Source organism: Myxocyprinus asiaticus, chromosome 42 (genome assembly GCF_019703515.2).
Source record: "Myxocyprinus asiaticus isolate MX2 ecotype Aquarium Trade chromosome 42, UBuf_Myxa_2, whole genome shotgun sequence".
NCBI classification, from domain to species: domain Eukaryota; kingdom Metazoa; phylum Chordata; class Actinopteri; order Cypriniformes; family Catostomidae; genus Myxocyprinus; species Myxocyprinus asiaticus.
Genome location: NC_059385.1, coordinates 1,341,207 through 1,362,187, shown reverse-complemented (window position 1 = coordinate 1,362,187; position 20,981 = coordinate 1,341,207). Strand labels below are relative to the sequence as shown.

General features: G+C 37.6%; 1 protein-coding gene across 2 annotated transcripts in view; it reads left to right on the top strand.

The window, feature by feature from the left end:
- LOC127433083 (bone morphogenetic protein receptor type-1B-like) overlaps positions 1-20,981 on the top strand; it is a 131,073-nt gene that overhangs the window by 49,581 nt on the left and 60,511 nt on the right. Inside the window, exon 3 of one of the 2 annotated variants that reach the window (XM_051684735.1) lies at positions 15,502-15,593. The exons of the other annotated variant lie outside the window; for it this stretch is intronic. The gene's annotated coding sequence lies outside the window, so the exon portion shown is untranslated. The remainder of the gene's footprint in view (positions 1-15,501; positions 15,594-20,981) is intronic. 2 annotated transcript variants of the gene reach the window in all.

The following is a 20,981-nucleotide window of genomic DNA, read 5'->3' as shown; positions in this document are numbered from 1 at the left end:
GAATTTTGTATCTTTAACATTTTTAAATGTGATTATAATAATGATGACAAACAAACAATTTAAAAGATTTTAAACACTTTCAGATATTTTTTCAAGACAGGTTCTATTGCTTGTTCTGCACCTGAGTTTTAGGTCAGAATCCCTGATCAGCTCAGTGTTTGAGATGTAGTTGTAGTTGTAATGGTGTAGTTTTATGGTGCTGTCTTGCTCTCATGTGTTCTATATTAGTTCCAGCACACTTGTTACACCAAACCCTGCAGTAGATATGCGACTGTCCGTACGCCACCCATCCAAGATAATGCACAACATGTTGGATTTAACATGTACACATGACATGGCATTCCTAAATCCACACTTTAACTGGATCAGATGCAAGTTTCACTAGAACGACACGTTTTTGTAGTTGCAGAAATGCAATGAGTTTCAGGCTTTGTCAGCAACTCTTTATGATCACTGTTAAAACTGGAGTGATTTATAGAGCAAACGTCACTCTAAATTTAAATATGTGTTGTATAACGATGTGCTGTCATTATCGTTATAATATCCAGATTTTTGTTCAAGAAGGCTGAAGCTATTAAAGAGAGTCAAACAAGATCTCATTGAAAAGTGAGTGATGTCATCAGTGGTTTGATTGTCAGTAATCGACCCTCGCAGGGCCCCCGTTCCCTCCTGTCAGTCTAATCCCACTTGATTGCATAATTGTGGGCCAACATGCTGCTGCGGTTAAAACACGCCTTTTGATTTTTCTCAGGATACGACAGCTTTTGCACCAGCACATGTTGAGCTGTGCTGGATCCGCGAGGACTACCACGTGCTCTGACATGGTCACCGCTGCTAAAAGAGAGACGTTTAAAGTGTTGTGGGATATTGCTCGTTTGGTTTAAGTGAAATAGGGCATCAGATAAAGAGCGTTCACTCTGCTCAATCTGTCTGTTTTTGTCGTCTTTCAATCCCGCGATTAGTGTCACTGGTAGAGTTTGTGTTTGCATATCTCTCGGTAATGAATGAAAACAACTTTTTCAAGATCGTATCCATCTGAAGTTCATTGTGTGTGTGTGTGTGTGTGTGTTTCTTGCATGCATCTGACTCTAATGATGACCATGTGATGTGGAACCTGCTGTGAATGGAGGACGCTGTTACGGATCAGGTGCTGCTAATTTAACCAGCCTGCACTCGGGGAAACGGGTCACAAGGGTCACAGGGTACAGATTGGGTGTGTGTGTGAAAGGTTCAGTGTGTCTTGCTAGTATTTGGAGTATTTTTAATTATGCCAATAATGCCAATTTCTCTCTTTTCGATTCCACAGCAAAACTGAAGTTAATGGTAATATAAATATTAACAAATTGCATTAAAACAGTGGGACTAAAAATCAGCCCAGCAGAAGGCAATGATGACACCAAAATAGAAATATTAATAATTCTGATGGGCTGAAAAATACATAATTATGTTAGATACATATGCTTGTACACTATCACTGATTTCATGCATTTTTAAGTATTTTAAATTAACGTTGTAGGTTTTTAAAAATACATGTTTCTAAACTATTCTTTTCCAGAATATGTGTATGCCTGTCCAGTAAAATAATGTTACTGGATAGTATAAGTGTACTAGTGATATCAGACATTATATTTGCCATTATCAGGAGGACTTTCAAGTATCAGGACCGTTAGCATTATTATACATTATATTAAGCATTAAATACCATTTAATATAGTACAAACATTTGTAAACGTGGTGCAGATTCACTCTCGCGCTGAAAAGTCTCATTGGTGCTCATTGCATATTACATGCGCTCGCATGAGGAGAAGTCATCTAAAACACTTTAAAAACCAGCACACCTTGACCTCTGAGAGATCAGTGTGACATCCATGAAAGATGCACAAAAGAGTACATTGAAACTGAAGTTGAGGTATGATGTTGCACGAGTACTAACCGCAAAGCACAGTTTAATCCAAATGATTGCGCTCCCTTTCTCCATCGTGATCGGTTTGATTGACGTGGATGTGCGTGCTCACTTGCTCAGTGAAGTTTAACGGAGACTTGCATGTGATAAAAACAAACAGTTTTGAGAAATACCTGGAAATACGTGAATTCATAACATAACTCAATGTACCTGACGCAGCAACTGTTCCACATTAAACTGACTGCTTATTATGATCTTCTTTGAAGAGTTTATAAAGTGCTCTCGTGCGCTGGACATCTTGGGTCGTGTTTTTTCCACTTCAACTTGTCTATGTTGTTTTTCAAATGGAATCTCAGTTGCCTCCGCGTCTGAGACCATCAACCCGCGCATCTTATCACGTGGCTTGTTGAGCGCGTTGCCACGGAGACGTAGCGCGTGTGGAGGCTTCACGGCATCCACCGCGTCAACCACGCACAACTCACCACGCGCCCCACCGAGAGCGAGAACCACAGGAGGTTACCCCATGTGACTCTACCCTCCCTAGCAACCGGGCCAATTTGGTTGCTTAGGAGACCTGGCTGGAGTCACTCAGCACACCCTGGATTCGAACTAGTGAACTAGCGAACTCCAGGGGTGACTACCCGGGTCCCCTACTAATGCATTTGTTAATATTAGTTAATGCACTTTGATCTAACAATGAACAGTTGTATTTTTATTAACTAACATCAACAAAGATTAATAAATGCTGTTAAAAATGCTGTATATTGTTCATTGTTTGTTCATGATACCTTTATGCATTTAATAACGAATTGAACCTTATTGTAAAGTGTTACCGAAAGACATAAAGCTGCAGTTGTGGAAGGTTTTCTCGACCTGTCGCTGGTATCGTAGCTGCTCTTGTGTTTTGTAATTGGTTTCCAAAACAAGTGCTGTGTAGTGCAGCCGCGTCAGTACGGAGAGTAATATGAGGGCTGGAATCAATTTTAGACATTAATACTGTAGAGGCAGTAAGAAATAGAGTGACACAAACACTTTCTTAGGGATGTTAAAGATGTTTCTTACATGCACAACATCTGTCATGTTTTCACTCATCTGTGCACGCAAATATTCAGCTTTACAGTAAGTGAACGGAGTGAGATTTCAGAGATGGATTGCACTTCCAGCGATCATTGACTGGAAGAGTGTGCGTGAGATGGGAGGTTATGAAGATGCATTAGCAGAAGACAAAACACGGACGGAGAGTATCGATCAGATCGCTCGGTTTCAGCTGCTAACATGACAAAGTGCAAATGACACAGATGTTATTTATCCAGAGATCGTATTGATCATGTTTCTAGTGGCAGACAGATGTTCTCATAGTCAAGAGCACTTTCAATGATCAAGCATTTTAATCTTACCCTAATCCAACATGGTTTTTGTTTGTTTGTTTGCTTTTTTCCCTCTCTCTCTCAGAAAGAACTTATGGATGTCTTTAGTACGGAGCTGCTTAAAAGACAAGGAGGAAATTTATTTTCTGTAATATAGTTTTGCATTCCCTTACAATACCTTCCATCTCTTATGTTATCCATGCACTGAAAAAAAATATAAGCTTACAAATATGATTTGTATTTTGAGCTGTCTGGTCGGATTTGGCGCGGAATAGGTTTTATGTCGTTGTTTGTCCTTACGTCATTACCGGGTGTCACATGTTCCAGCTGGAGAAACTGTGCTGTTCAGTCAGTCACTGTCTGGATGGATGTTTATGTGTTAACTGTTTGGTGAAGTTCTTAACTTGCTATAATGCTTGGATATGTTTTCTGGAAGGGTTGTTGAAGCTTATATTGCTTGTCATGCTCGTATGTATCAAACAATACTCATTAGTTAACCGATCATGATGTATCTACATTGTCCTGTGAAGTTACTGTAACATGTTTACTAATATTCATGACTTCTGAGTTTTTTATAAAATTGCTGTAGTTTCCAGGTTCCCTAAAGGCGGGTGCACACTGTAAGATTTAGGCCATGATTCTGCCGTCTGAGACAAATTTCGGGAATCCTAAAGGATTTCTCTCATCGCAGGGCAAAATCGGCAATCTTACAGCCTTTGCAATGATCTTCAGTTATCAGTTCCCAGTTATCACTCTACTCAAGCACTTTCAATGTTTTTTCTTCTTTTCATTTTATATAAAAAGTTTTAATAAATAAATAAGCAGAAAATACTTGGAGAAAAGTGCAATATGAAAGCATTATTTATAGCTTAGGCTACAAAATGAAAATAAATAAATTATTGCATTTTCTCATTTTTTTCTTTACATTTATCATGCGTTTTCTTTACAACGTTATTTTCTTGTTTAATAAAGTATATTTCATGCCCACCCAAGTTTTATGTTTTTAGTTTACCATGTTGTTGTGTGCAGTAGGGCTGCAACAAATGATTATTTTGATAATCGACTAATCTAACGATTATTCTGATAATCGATTAATCTAACGATTATTCGAACGATTATTCAACTATTCGGGCGATTATTGTAACGATTAATCATTAGCTCTTAACCGATTACTCAGCTTGTGCCCCGACTTAAAAGGTTGTATTAAATGTGCTTACTAACAATAAAGAGGACAAAATCATCTTTTAAAATACCTCTAAATGACATACACTGAATTAAAGCAGAAAAATACTTTGTTTCATTCAGTTAAGAAATTCACTGCAAAAAATCCTATTGTTATCAAGTGTTTTTGTCTCGTTTTCCATTTAAAATTGTCTAAAAATCCTTAAAACAAGATACATTTACTTGAGAAGCAGCATATAAGATATTTAGACTTGCTTTAAGAGAATCTATCTTGAATATATGTATTTTTTATATGTGTATTTTTTTCACTTGGATATACTTTTGCGAAAAATATACTCATTCGAAAGATATACTCTGAAAGCAAGTCTAAATATCTTATATGTTGCTTCTCAGGTGAATGCATCTCATATTAAGGATTTTTAGATAATTTAAAATATTTAAATATTCAGCATTATCTGATAACAATTTGTTCTTCTGCTGTATAGCTCCTAAAGTAAATGTACCTTGTTTTAAATACGTTTTATATATTATTTTAAACAGGAACAAATCTCCTCCTATTCTTATCTTACTCAAAAATGCATAGAATAACACTAAATTTCAACATTTGTTTACCCCCTCCAGTCCCCTGAAAAAGCATGCTGGGAAATGGAAATCCCCTGCCCAGTTTCATCAATGCTACAAAAAGTATTAATGTAGTCCTAACTCAAATTGATTAAGTAAACTTCAATTTTACAAATTTAATTAGATATAACATAATGAAATCAAGTTAAGACAAAAAGCTTCCATGGTTTTTGCTGTTTGCATGGTGATGTTGACTTCTTGTTTTGTGAAGTCTGAAGTTGATTTTTTACTCAAAATTACCTATTCACCAAGTGTTCAGGGCTGCATGCACAACTCTGTATTTTGTTTCTATTGCCAGTAATGCAAGGTAATGTTGTCTAACAGACTACATATCATGCATAAAGCTTCCCTGTGGAAGGTGTCCGTGTGTCATGTGGTACATTTAAGTATGTTAAAAAAGAATTAAAGAATTAAAGTTTTTAAAAGTAAGGCTTAATTCAGTGCTACACTGTTTGAGTAAAGTGTACAAACAAAAAGTGAGTAACATTTACTTGAAACAGAGTATTGCAAATATTGTTCCTCCTTTGACCAAGTTGATATAGGTATCATTCAGTGAGGAGCATTGCTGTCCGGCTGGAAGATTATGGCAGGTAATTTTGGTGAACTCTATCCTGAGCCCATGTTTCAGACAGTGGCTCATGAAGAATCCCATGTCTTTGAGTTTGCATCAATTCATCCTCAGTGAAGTCTGTCTTAGTAGACTGAAGTGTAGTCTGGCTGGCACATGCTGCAGTTGGTCATCATCACTCAGCTACACAGTGGGAGTCGGACTTCAGGCAGGGCCGGAGATGGATCTGATAGGCTTTGGTATCCTCAGGACATAATCCCGAGGTTTAGACAGGGAAATAAATGTAATAAAATTAGCATAGATGCCATTCACTTTAAAGCAGGGTTAAAGAATAAGAGAAGTGTATTTGGTTCCGGCAGACCTAACTATAGCAGCATAACTATGAATTGAGGGGTATATGCCTGGCTGAATAGATAAGTCTTGACTTAAACTGAGAGAGTGTGTCTGAGTTCCGAACACTGCTAGGAAGACTATTCCATAAAATTATCTCTCTCCTTTTGTAGATTTTAATATTCTCTGTTTTGTTAACCGGCTGGAGTTTTGTGATCATAGTGATAGTGATGGATTATAGCATGATAGAAGGTCACTTAAGAGCTAAACCATTCAAAGCTTTGTAAGTGATTAACAGAATTTTAAAATGAATACGAAATGTAACAGTTAGCCAATGTAATGCCGATAAAATGGGGCTGATATGATAATATTTCTTGGTTCTAATTAGCACTCCAGCTGCTGCATTTTGAACCAGCTGAAGTTTATTTATTAAACTTGCAGGACATCCACCTAGTAATGCATCACAATAATCTAGTATTGAGGTCATGAATGCATAAATTAGTTTTTCAGCAGAAACAGATAGCATGTTTCGCAACGTAGCAATATTTCTGAGGTGGAAGAATGCAGTTCTACAAATATTGGAAGTTTGTTTTTCAAAGTTTAGATTGCTATTAAATATAACACCTTCATTTTTTTGCTGTAGAAATTAACGTTACAGTACATCGATCAAGATTCAGATTATATTTTAGCATCTTATTTTTTTAGGATTTTGTTCCAATAATTAGTACTTCTGTTTTATTGGAATTGAGTAGAAGGAAATATCTAGCCATCCATTTTTTTATATAATTTATACACTCTGTTAATTTTTAGAAAATTGTGAAATTTTGTCGGTTTTCGAAGAAATATAAAGTTGGGTATCATCAGCATAACAGTGAAAACTAATTCCATGGTTCCTGATAATGTCTCCCAGGTGGAGCATATATAGGGAGAAAAGCAGAGGCCCTAGAACTGATCCCTGTGGCACTCAGTACTTTAATTTGATCCGACAGTTCCTCATTTACACAGACAAAATGTTAGTGGTCAGAGAAATAGGACCTAAACCAAGCCAATGCCTGTCCACAAATGCCGTCATAATTCTCAAACCTATTCAAGAGAATGTCATGATCTATGGTGTTGAAGGCAGCACTAAGATCTAAAAGCACTAGAAGAGAAATGCAGCCGCGATCAGATGATATGAGCAAGAAATTTGTAACTCTGATAAGTGCAGTCTCTGTACTATGATGGGCCTATATCCTGACTGAAATTCTGCATATATACCATTTATCTGTAAAAATGAACATAGTTGGAAGGACACTAACTTTTCTAGTATTTTCGAAATAAATGGGAGATTTGAAATCGGTCTATATTTATCCAATTCTCCTGGATCAAGCTGTGATTTCTTGATAAGTGGTTTTATAACTGCTAGTTTAAAGTTTCTTGGGACATGCCCTAAGGATAATGAGGAGTTAATAATATTAAGAAGAGGTTCTGAGATTACAGGAAACACCTCTTTTAGGAGTTTAGTTGATATTGGGCCTAACATGCATGTTGATTTTGATGTTTTGATCATTTTTGTTAGCCCTTCCTCTTCCCAATAACTGCGAAGGATTGAAGTTGCTCATAGGGAATAATTTTAGTCTTTTGGGGTGCTGTGGCAGATGGATGCATAATTCCAATTTTGTTTCTGATGATTTTGATTTTATGAGTAAAGAAATTCATAAAGTCATTACTACTGTGCTGCGATGGAATATTTGGTTCAATCGAAGTTTTATTCCTAACCAATTTAGCCATAGTACTGAATAAACACCTAAGACTGTTGTGGTTATTTTCTATGAGTTTGCTCAAATATGCAGACCTGGCAGTTTTTAGAGCCTGTCTGTAGTTAGAGACACTATCCTTCCATGCTCTGCAAAATACCTCTAATTTTGTATTATTCCACTTACGCTCCATTTTCCGAGCTGCTCTCTTGAGGGCATGAGTGTGATCATTGTACCATGGTGTGGGATTTTTCTCTTTAACTTTCTTTAATCGAAAGGGGGCGACACTATCTAGAGTGCTTGAGAAGACTGTATCCATATTTTCTGTGACAACATCAAGTTCTATTGAACTTTTTGCCATACTAAGTATTTGAGACAAATCTGGAAGATTATTAGTGAAGCTATCTTTAGTAGTTGAAAGAATAGTTCTACCTGAATGATAACGTTGTGCAGATTGAGTAACTTTTGCTAAGCGCAGCATACAATAGATGAGGTAATGATCTGAGATATCATCACTCTGCGGCAGAATTTCTATATTATCAACATCAATACCATATGACAAAATTAGATCTAGTGTATGATTTTGGAGATGGGTTGGACCTGTCACATTTTGTCTAACCCCAGCAGAGTTGAGAATATGCAGCACGTTATCTATGCAGATGTTGAAGTCACCAACTATCCACAGCAACTATTAGATCTGACAGAAAATCAGCAAATTCTCTAAGGAATTCAGAATATAGCCCTGGTGATCTATATTTTGTTGCAAGAACAAAAGATGACAAAGATTATTTATTTATATCTGACGATGTTACATTAAGCATTATCAGTTCAAAAGAATTAAACTTATATCCTGACTTTGAGTAACACTAAAAATATCACTGTAAATTGTAGTAACACCTCCTCCTTGACCTTTCAGACTAGGCTTATGTTTATAACAATAACCTGAGGGAGTAGACTCATTTAAACTAATATATTCATCAGGGGCCTGGGTAGCTCAGCAAGTAAACACGCTGACTACCATACCTGGAGTTGCAAGTTCAAATCCAGGGCATGCTGAGTGACTCCAGTCAGGCTTCCTAAGCAACCAATTGGCCTGGTTGCTAGGGTGGGTAGAGTCATGTTGGGTTAACCTCCTCATGGTCACTATAATGTGGTTCTTGCTCTCGGTGGGGCGCGTGGTGAGTTGTGCGTATATGCCGCACATACTACGTCTCCGCGGTAACGTGCTCAACAAGCCACGTGATAAGATGCATGAATTGATTGTCTCGGACGCGGAGGCAACTGAGAGTCGTTCTCCGCCACCCGGATTGAGGCGAGTCACTACACCACCACGAGGACCTAGAGCGCGTTGGGAACTGGGCATGACAAATTGGGGAGAAAAATAAAAATAAAATAATAATAATATATTAATCTGTTTTAATCCAGGTTTCAGTCAAACAGAGTGAATCCAAAATAGGATCTGTAATAATTTACAATTAGTGATTTGGATGAAAGAGATCTAATGTTTAGTAGCCCTACATTTATATGATGTTAATCTTCAGTTTTTTTTGTTATTTTCAAGTTTGACTGCAATAAATTCTTTTCTAAATTACTTAATGAGGGTTTTGTGTTTGGTAGTTCAGCAAACTGACACAGTCTCTATATGATATCTAGGTGATACCGCCTCTATGTGTTGTAGTTTATGTGACCTGTGTGATGTCTCAAGTCAGCTAACAGATGTTCGTATCAGCCAGTTTGTCTGCTTCCTTACCTGGGCCTCAGTTAGTCAAATACTATCACTATTAAGACTATGAGCCAAATTACTAGAGGGGAGAGCTGCACCTTCCCTGGAAGGATGGAGTCTCCGCCCCTCTTTAGCAGGTCACCTGCTACCCCAAAAACTCTTACAATTGTCTATAAATCCTATGCTTTTCTCCGGACACCACTCAGACATCCAGTCATTCAGTGACACTAATCTACTATAAACCTTGTTACCACGATGAGCAGGGAGGGGGCCAGAGCATATTACAGTGTCAGACATTGTTTTTGCAAGTTTACACACCTCTTTACACCTCTTTACATCGGTAGTGCTGACATGAATAACAATCTTAGAAAATCTACATATAGTATTAACCAGCACTTGTAAATGGGATCTGATGTCAGATGCTCTGTGACCCGAAATGCATTTAACAATGGTGGCTTTCTCCTATAACAAGGGCACTTTCAACATGATTCTCAGTGGGTGCATCACTGAATGGTGAGAATCGACTGGAAGTCCTAACAGGAACGGGAGAGTGGTGTGGCTTTGCCCTACGATTATGCTGCCAAGACGTCACCCAAACGCCCTGCTGTGGGGGCTCTACAGCTGGAACCAAAGTGTGTGTGTTGCTCGCTGTACTACCCACATCTGAAACAGGATCTACCAGTTTCTCTTTCTCACTGACCTCCACTAGCGTTCAAATGCGTGTCTCTAACTCATTTATCTTCTCTGTCGGCTTGACTGATTCTTTAAATGTATCACTTGTAAATCCCTCACTGCTTACGGAAGAAGCTATAGTAAACGTAAATGTGGTGCAAGTAACGATAACGTGAGGTGATGCCATGACTTACCGCAATTGTTTGTTGTTGTTGTGGTGGTGGTTTTTGATCAACGGGGGTTTGAGATCGATGTGAATCCCTCACGTAATTGTTGTTGTTGTGGTGGTGGTTCCTGATCACTAGTGGTTTGAGATGGATGTGAAGATCCGTGTAAAAATGCATTCGGCTTCTTAGAATTAAAATGCATTGCAAAAGTTGCACAATTGTTCACAATATCCTCAAGTGTGCCACTTGGGGTGTGCCACTTGGAACATGCCCCTCTGTCTTATACATTTAAAAAATCTTTTAGATTTTTTCTTTTTGTTCTGTTTGAAGATTATTTGTTTGTTGGGCTTCTTTACCCTTTTATAAATGTTAGGTCTTTTTATTTACTTATTTTTTAGATTTATTTATTTATTGACATGAAACTAGCCTTTGGTGCTGATATGGCATCAGAAAATATTTATAAAAAATGTAATACATAAATCATTATATGGAACAGCCATTCATGTTGAAGAAAGATAAAAATGCTTGATGCTTAAAAAATTGGGGATGGATTACATCCACCAGTGGTGATGTATGGAATTTATTTTTATTTTTTGATTTATTTTTTGCTATTTCACTTTGTTCCACTAGTGGCACTGAGATCACACACTTCAGCTTTAAATTATCACCTTCCTACTGTAACAGTGAATGTTGCCCTCACTTTGTAAACTTAAGGTAAGTGTGTTAGATAACTGTGGTGTATGTGTGTATTCTCTCTCGTGAGCTCTCATTCCTGTCACACTTTGATATGATAACACTGACAGATGTATTGTTTGTAATTGAGTCATTACTGTGTGAAAGAATCGTCTCAGCTTCAGCCGCAGTATGTGATTTTCAGCCACAGACCTCAATAAAACCACAACAACAACATTTACATTTATTAAATGAAGTGATTCTGACATCTTGTGTTTTGGATTTGGGTCGAGGTTTTTAAGGGAACACTTCATTGAGATGTGTATGTGTAGAAGCACTGGAATACTTTCACCAGGTACAAACATTATACAGTGTAAATACTGAGAAAACAGTCTAATAGAAAATACTCTGGACCTGGTCACACTAACAGAACAGATTCAAAGTGACATTTTGACATCATTTACACTGTATTAATTGTGCTGAAATTGTCACCAACAGCAGAATCAATGTTAATGTGCTACGAGAACATTTAGAGATCGCACAAGGAATATACTTTTTACTAATAGTAAGATGGTAGTGTGAACATTTTCTTTTTTTCTGAAGAAAGATAAACATAAATGATGATGGAAGCCTAAATATTAAACACCATGGATCCATATTTACTGAGTAATCCACTATTTTGTATAAGGGATCAAAATGTCACTTATTTACTATGATTTTAGAGCAAAACTACAGGTTAAAAAAATTATAAAGCCTTGTATATCTGGCATTTAACCGTATAGGGCCTTAAAATGAGAATACAAAAAGGAATGTGTCTTCTGAACCAGAATCTGAAAGGATATTAAGATATCTTTAATACTTCTGGAGTTATGCACTCCAACTTTAGAAAAAAAAAGGACAAATGTGTTTTTTCCACATTTTTGGACTCGCACAATTGGAATATAATGCAATGTAAATTGCTGAAGTCAATTGATTTTAGTAATTGACCTATCTATCTCTGTGTAAAAATAAAATAACAACGCTCACACCTTTGCAATAGTCTCTTGTAGTGAGACTTGGTCGATCTTCTTCTGTCTCTCGGATGGAGACTAAAAACATTGGATGATCTGTTATCTTCTCTCTCATGGAGTGAGACTTCGCATATTGGATGGTTTGTATTCTGTTACATCTCTTACCGCTCGGGCCAGAGATTCAGAATGTTGATTATTATTCTGTTATTGCCTCTCTCTCATAGAGTGAGACCAGAACGGAGAAGTGTTATTATTCTGTTATTGCCTCTCTCTCGTAGAGTGAGACCAGAACAGAGAAGTGTTATTATTCTGTTATTGCCTCTCTCTCATAGAGTGAGACCAGAACGGAGAAGTGTTATTATTCTGTTATTGCCTCTCTCTCGTAGAGTGAGACCAGAACAGAGAAGTGTTATTATTCTGTTATTGCCTCTCTCTCATAGAGTGAGACCAGAACGGAGAAGTGTTATTATTCTGTTATTGCCTCTCTCTCATAGAGTGAGATCAGAACGGAGAAGTGTTATTATTCTGTTATTGCCTCTCTCTCATAGAGTGAGACCAGAACGGAGAAGTGTTATTATTCTGTTATTGCCTCTCTCTCATAGAGTGAGACCAGAACGGAGAAGTGTTATTATTCTGTTATTGCCTCTCTCTCATAGAGTGAGATCAGAACGGAGAAGTGTTATTATTCTGTTATTGCCTCTCTCTCATAGAGTGAGACCAGAACGGAGAAGTGTTATTATTCTGTTATTGCCTCTCTCTCATAGAGTGAGACCAGAACGGAGAAGTGTTATTATTCTGTTATTGCCTCTCTCTCATAGAGTGAGACCAGAACGGAGAAGTGTTATTATTCTGTTATTGCCTCTCTCTCATAGAGTGAGACCAGAACGGAGAAGTGTTATTATTCTGTTATTGCCTCTCTCTCATAGAGTGAGACCAGAACGGAGATGTGTTATTATTCTGTTATTGCCTCTCTCTCATAGAGTGAGACCAGAACGGAGAAGTGTTATTATTCTGTTATTGCCTCTCTCTCATAGAGTGAGACCAGAACGGAGAAGTGTTATTATTCTGTTATTGCCTCTCTCTCATAGAGTGAGACCAGAACGGAGAAGTGTTATTATTCTGTTATTGCCTCTCTCTCATAGAGTGAGACCAGAACGGAGAAGTGTTATTATTCTGTTATTGCCTCTCTCTCATAGAGTGAGACCAGAACGGAGATGTGTTATTATTCTGTTATTGCCTCTCTCTCATAGAGTGAGACCAGAACAGAGAAGTGTTATTATTCTATTGCCTCTCTCTCATAGAGTGAGACCAGAATGGAGAAGTGTTATTATTCTGTTATTGCCTCTCTCTCATAGAGTGAGACCAGAGAAGTGTTATTATTCTGTTATTGCCTCTCTCTCATAGAGTGAGACCAGAACAGAGAAGTGTTATTATTCTGTTATTGCTTCCAAACTCGAACAGCCAGGAACTCAGAATGAAGGAGTGGCTGTTGTAAGGTTGCTTTATACCTTCCTGATGAGGAGGAAATTTCAGTTTGGCGCCTTCCTGTTTCAGGGTTATGATTGGCTGCTGACATCGGAGGGGGCTCACACAGTGTGGCTCACCCTCCCTTCTCTGTGTGGAACATTTGCATATTTTAAAGTACATAGTTAGAACAGTGTATTTAAAGTATCATCTATGCATTGTTCCTTTTCCAAACCTCTTCAAAAATGCTCTTGGCATTTAGTGATATTTATGGTCTTTATCTGAACTCTGGACTTAGGTCACTCCATAGGATGTGGGGTTTGAGATGTTGCTAAGAAACCACTCATGGACCAATGAGAATTCTTTTCCAACGTGTTGGAAGGTCCGGGGCCTTACTTTCTGAAGTATCTGGTAGTTGTCCAAGCAGCGTATCTGATGGCTTGGCATTTGTTTGTTTGCCCTGCCACAGTCCAATCAAAATGGAGCCACTCTTCTTTGCCTTGACCGTTAGGGAGGGGCTCTGCCATAAACTGGCTCATGGAATGTTATCTGGTCAGATGGTTCACCACACTGGTGTATTTTGGGTTTGTTTATAATTAAAAGTCCCACTTTATGCACCATTTAATATTATTATTATTTTTAATACATTATTATTTTTTATTTTTCTGGTTATTATTGGGTTTTTGGTTGCACAACAAACATGCATCTGGTATTTTACTAATTTTGGACAGTAAGGAAAGACTAAGATTTTTTTAATTTATTTTTTATATTTTATTAAATATATTCAATATAAACTTTCATGATTTCAGCAGAAAATGATAAAGTTCTCAATAAGGCCTGAAATGTGTTTTAGTAAATGCGGTCAATTTTGATTTCACGTTGACTTTAAGCTGCTTAATGAGGAAAAAATTGGACAAGAACTTCAGCCATATTTTTATTAGTGTTAGTTTCTCAGATCAGCTTCTCGTGGCCACTTCAGAGTGATATGTTGCTGTTGGTGATTATATTGGAGTAGTGTGTGTGTGTGAGAGAGAGAGAGAGAGATACATCATACTGGCATTGTCTTGAACACACTCACAGGATTAAAGACAAACATGTGACTTGTTGACCTTTACTGCAGTATTATTATTAGACTTTGAAGATGCAATCAAACTAAATAAAGCCGAGCCAGACGCAGCTCTGAGAACAGGTGTGTGTGTGTGTGTGTGTGTGTGTTCAGTACGCATGAGGACGGACAAACAAGCTTAAATTACATCTCTGTCTGGATAAGAATAGAGCACAATATTGAGCGCACACTTCTCAGCCATCGCAGAAGTATTTTCCCATTCATTTTCTTCGTAATCTCCAAAAATCCTTCATAAAAGATATGTGCACCATGAACCACAAACTAACCAGATCCAAGGTGAATCACAACATTACAAACTTTGATTTGAAGCAAAAAAGTATTTGACAACCAGAAAAAAATACAAAGGTACAAGTCTGTGTACTGAACGTCTGCAATGAGGGAATAAACTACAATTCCATGAAGCATTACGAATGACGTAATCGAATCAGAAACAGTGGTACAATATAAAACTATCCACTTACAGTATATTGATTGATTGCAAGTGTAAAAACTTCTTTTTTTTTTTGGCAAAATATTGAGGTATATACAAATATAAAAGTAGTTTGAGACTGTAGGGAAACTGTCCCGACTTAAGTGGGTGTGTGGGTGGTTACTACTCTGCTCTTCTCTGATTGGTGGATCTCTGTTCGGGATTATGGGTAGTGTAGTTCTTCACTGAAATTCGGCTATTACATTTTTTTTTAAGACGTTAAAATCACATGGACTTGTGTTCTCTACAAAAGCATATTCCATCACTTAACAACCTCAGAGTTCATGTTAGGTCTGATTTGAAAGGTTTATTTGTTATTGTAAAAAAAGAATTCATTTCATGGAGAAAATGGATTGTTTTTTTACTTCCCGAATGCAAATGTGGAGTTCTGTACTCCAGGAAACTCCATGCAAATCTTTATTTTTCTTCTAGTCGCGGTACAGTGACTGTCTGTTAGATACTGTGAGTGAAAACTATCTCTCCTCTTTCAGGTAAAACAGTGCAGATGATCAGTTCAAGACGACAGGTTGTGACTCTTTGATCCGTACAACAAATCCATAAACAGACAGACAGACAGATAGAGGTAAGTGGCCCTTAGACATAACAAATATTTCTCCAGACCTCGGCCAGCATTCTCCCCTCTCTCTCTCTCTTGGCTGTTAATCTGCTGTGAAGTTTTGCGATGAAAATACAGATGGGGTCACAGTGTCGTACACTCATCTCTGTCACACAAATATTCGTCAGGGGTTGTCTGTCTGTCTGAGAAGCCTGAGAAACACTTTGTTCCCTCTGATTTGAACTTTAGTGTGTGTGTGTGTGTGTATGTGTGCTTGCAGCGGGGCTTTATTGATGCATTAGTACAGTATTACAGGGGTGAAGTGATTAGTTTATATATTCTGAAACCCTAGTAAACTATCTTGCTGTCTGATGTTGACATAGGCTGCTATGTTCTAAGGCAGCATCCCGATTCCTTGTAACTCCTGTTATTCTTACAAAGCTTTTTTTTCACAATCCCTAAACAGAGACCAAAATTTCTAACACTAATTCCTCCTAGAGCTTCCAAGCTACATCCACCAAACTTGGCACAGACCTTCAGACTGTTCTAGAATAGTTTGCTATGTATTTTCAAACTGATTGGACTAGAGGTAGACCGATATATTGGTTTTACCGATTAATTAGTTAAGATAGTTGCTATTTTATGCAGAAATCTATACCGATATTTTTTCCCCTCATTTTTTTTTCTTTATCAATAAAAGTCATCTGGTCAAATATATACATACAAAACTCTTCATCTGATGAATATATAGGCTATAAAAACCTTAATTTGGTAAATATTTACATATAGAGCATGGTAACAAAGCCAAGTCTCTGTCATTTCAAAATAAAAGTCCTCGGTGTATTTCGGGCTTGTTTATAGTTAAAAGTCCCGCATTATGAACCATATGATACTTTTTCTGGTTATTATTGGGATTTTGGTTGCACAATAAACTGCTTTTGGGATTTTGTAAATTTTTAACTCCTGTAGCCTCAGTGTCTGTGCCGTCATATTAAGGAAAAACTAACATTTTATAAATTGGTTTTAAAAAAAACTATTGGCCGATTAATCAGTTATCTGCATTTTCCACCATCTTAGTTATCGGTATTGGCAAAATCCACTATCGGTGCACTTTTAGATTGGATTTATGGTTTTTGCACAACGGATGATCGAAAATGGGAAAAATCCTTTGGACTTACATTGACGGAATGTTCAAACAAGCCAACGTTAATGCAAACTGCAACTGCAAAATTTTTAATGTAAAAAAATGGCCTTTAAAGGAATATTCCGGGTTCAACACAAGTTAAGCTCAATCGACAGCATTTGTGGCATAATGTTGATTACCACAAAAAAAACAACAGAAATCTGTGTTCCAGTGAGACACTTACAATGGAAGTCAATGGAGTAAATTTTTGGAGGGTTTAAAGGAAAAAATGTGAAGCTTATAATTTTATAGAAGCACATTAATTCTTCTGTTAAAACTCGTTTATTATTTAAACTGTGAAGTTGTTTAAATTATAATTTTACGGTCTTTTTAAGGTTTACAGCGATATGTTGTCATGGCAACGGAGTTTTATAATTGGTTATAACTTTACACAGAAAAGGTTAGTAAGTGATTTTATCTTGTTAACACACATATTGTTTACGTCTTGTGTCTATACTTTTTAGGGATGTGCAAAACTTAGGCTCCATTATGTTCACGTGATCCCGATCAGACATGTTTTAGAGGGATATACTGATGCTAAGCGCAGCACTTCAACATGGTAACAAGTGGATATTAAACCAATAAATAGGCTTAAAGGGTCAACTTTTGTTTTGAAACCGTAAGAACGAAATGGCTCAATAAAACGAAAAATAAATAACCACTTTCCCCTTAACAATAATCTGCAAACTGGGCTGGTTGTGACATCATCACAACAACATTCCGCAGTCAATATGGCCAATTTATTAAAAAAATAATAATAATTAAAAAAACTTATATGGCCAATTTATAGCAGACCAGCTTCCAACATTGTCAAATCACGGTGACTGACTAGTGTTTTATCAACATACGCAGTTCGAATGCTGACTTAATTTAAGTAAAGAGATTCAAGAGTTTCTGCACCACCGGCACACACAGAGACTGGCTATACACTTGTCATAGCACTGTTCACACATACCTTTGAGGCAGCTTTCCTCAGTTTCATATGCTTCTGGAACACTCTTGGTTTAACTATGTGTTCTTGTGTATGGGCCCCTCTTTTTTATGTGTCTTAAATCGTTTGACAGTCGTTTTATTGTTTGTGTCTGCATTCAACAACTTTACACAATCACAAAATGCCTTGTGTTTTATAAATGGCATATTGCATTCAACATTGTGTGACATGAAGAGTTATTTCCTCATCCCCAATAATAGGATACAAAGCAATATTGTTCATTATCCTACTTTGTCTAATTCGGCTGACTTTAAGACTGGTCTTCGATATCAATCTTGTCTTACTGTGAATTAAGTCAAATTTCACTCTTGAAAGAAGAATAACACGAAACACACATAGGTTTTAAAACCTGTTATTTTACTTGATAAGCTTTATAACATTGTGCAAACAGTATATGGTCATTCTACGACTATAATATAAGTCATATCATGCAAGTTACAAGCTACTTACATAAACATCTGGACTTGTGTATACCGGGACATCTACTTATGGTTCAACACGCGTCTAGAAACAACATCAAATGGCAGTGACAGCCAGCGCGCCCTCATCCACTTTCATTCATTTCTGTCTTTTATTCATTCAGGATCCGGGGCGTTTGTAGATTAGTGGTTAGATAGATCGATCAGACACCTTTATTTTTTTCACTTTTCTTGGTGCAAAGGGCAAAATGGCACGTTTACCTATTTAAATGAATATCAGATGCTAAAACTACATCGATTTAAAGTCCTTACCAGGAAATATACTTTAACATCTGTTGTTGTTAATGCTTGAGGACTTGCTATTGGCTGTTCTCATTGCATAATTAATGAGGTACATCTGTGCAGGTTATGGGGACTATGTTGGGGGTGTTATTAAGGGTTATAATTATATTTTAAGTTCCGTTTTATGTTATGACATGGGTTTATTTATTTTTTTTACAAAACAAGTTTTTAAAGCGCCCGTCTCTTGTTTATATTTGTTGAAGCCTAACCTGTTGACAGCTTGAGCGAGACATCAGTTTGATCATTATTATCTATCAAGAACAGGAAAGCAATGGTTCAGATCGGCTATATTCCCATGCTATACTACTATTAATGCGTGTGCCGGAAGTGTGCATATTTTTATATCAGCCGAAGTTCAGTTGAGGTGTAGGCTAAAAGTGGGGGGGGGGGCGTGGCTCGAATCCTTGAGCTTGTGACCTCTGAATCTTTCTCTCTTCTGATACACAACTGCTACAATGAAACTTTACAGTTAGACCATTTAGATTTGTATGTGATACAATAGAGCACATGATTTTAAAATATGGAAACAATGCCATGGGGTGTTAAGATCGAGTGTTAAGTGTGTATTTGTATTTGTGTGTGTTTTGTTGAACAGTATCTGGTCTATATTTGTCTGTCTGAGTGTGTCTGATGGTCTCTACACCTGCTGTTGGGCTCAAATTGTTGCTCCCTCATTGTGTTTGTGTGCTGACAGCAGGCACGCACACTACATGCCTGAACACACACACACACACACACACACACACATGCACATTTACTTTGCTATCTAAATGGGGACATACCATAGACCTCTATAGTTTTCATTTACCCACAATTTAAAAACGTATTGAATTTATGTATGGATAGTTTTTACAAACAAGGACATCCCGAAATGTCCCCAAAGGGACGTTTTGTCCGACTTAGCTTATTCTGGTTACTAATTTGTCCCCAAGCAGATGTCAGACTGCTGAGCTATGAAGATACAAATCAAATGATCAGTTACTTTCTTTTCAGTAAGTTTTCATTTAAAAGTAGAGGTCTGCACGGGCCTTAAATGAAACCTGTCCCGTACCTGAGACTGTGTGGCCCGACCTTACCATCAGATTTTAAATGAATATGCTGTCTTCAATACATGTTAAGCTCAATTGACAGCATTTGTGGGATAATGCTGATTACGACAAAAATGTATTTTGACTTGTGACTGTAAAAAGACTATTTAAACAGCTCAAATAAATTGTTTTTGTGATTTCCTCCCCTTTTCTCCCTAATTTGGAATGCCCAATTCTCAATGCGCTCTAAGTCCTCGTGGTGGCGTAGTGACTCGCCTCAATCCGGGTGGTGGAGGACGAATCTCAGTTGCCTCCGCGTCTGAGACTGTCAATCCGCGCATCTTATCACGTGACTTGTTGAGCATGTTACCGTGGAGACGTAGCGCGTGTGGAGGCTTCATGCTATTCTCTGCGGCATCTATGCACAACTCACCACGCGCCCCACTGAGAGCGAGAACCACATTATAGTGACCACGAGGAGGTTACTCCATGTGACTCTACCCTCCCTAGCAACCGGACTAATTTGGTTGCTTAGGAGACCTGGCTGGAGTCACTCAGCACACCCTGGATTCGAACTCATGACTCCAGGTGTAGTAGTCAGCGTCAGTACTCGCTGAGCAACCCAGGCCCCCAATAATACACAAGTTTTAACAGAAGAATTAATATAAGTGCTGTTATAAAATTATAAGCTTCACATTTCTGACTTTAAACCCTCCAAAAATTGGCCCCATTGACTTCCATTGTAAGTGTCTCACTGTAACGTCCATTTTTGCTTATTTAAAGAAAAGGAGTCAAAATAAATTTTTGTGGTAATCAACATTATGCTACAAATGCTGTCGACTGAGCTTAACTTGTATTGAACCCGGAATATCCCTTTAAGCCCAAACCTGACCCAAACCCCAAAATCCCTCTCACTCTGTTTATATATATATATATATATATATATATATATATTCCAATCAAGTATTGTTGCAATAGGCTGTATTTAATGTTAGAATCGTAGACACAATCGTAACAGTATTGTAACTGTAAACATACACCGTGTTAACAAGGCATGATGGCCCCTCTGCACACTAGAGCAGAAAAAAACAAACAAACAAAAAAAAAAACATTGTTTTGCCGTTTATCAAACGTCGAAACTTTGCAACAAAAAAAAAAGTTACGTTTTCTTGGGCCTTGTCGGGCCCGGGACGGTTTGCAGACCTTGTTTTAAAAGGTGAAGGGTGCATTTTTTTTTGAATGTTTTCAGAATTATGGTCCATTGAGGTGGTTTTACGTGTAACGCGGTAACCGCGGGTTCCCTATTAATTTTCAATGAGAGGGAGGCGGCAGTCGAAGCGGCGGCACTTTCCAAGCTTTGTGAGAATCCTGCCGCGTTGCTGTGCACGACGGCTTGCGCCGCACACCGCGCAGGATACAAATATTTTGTCTTTTCACAGCTGCCGCTTGTCA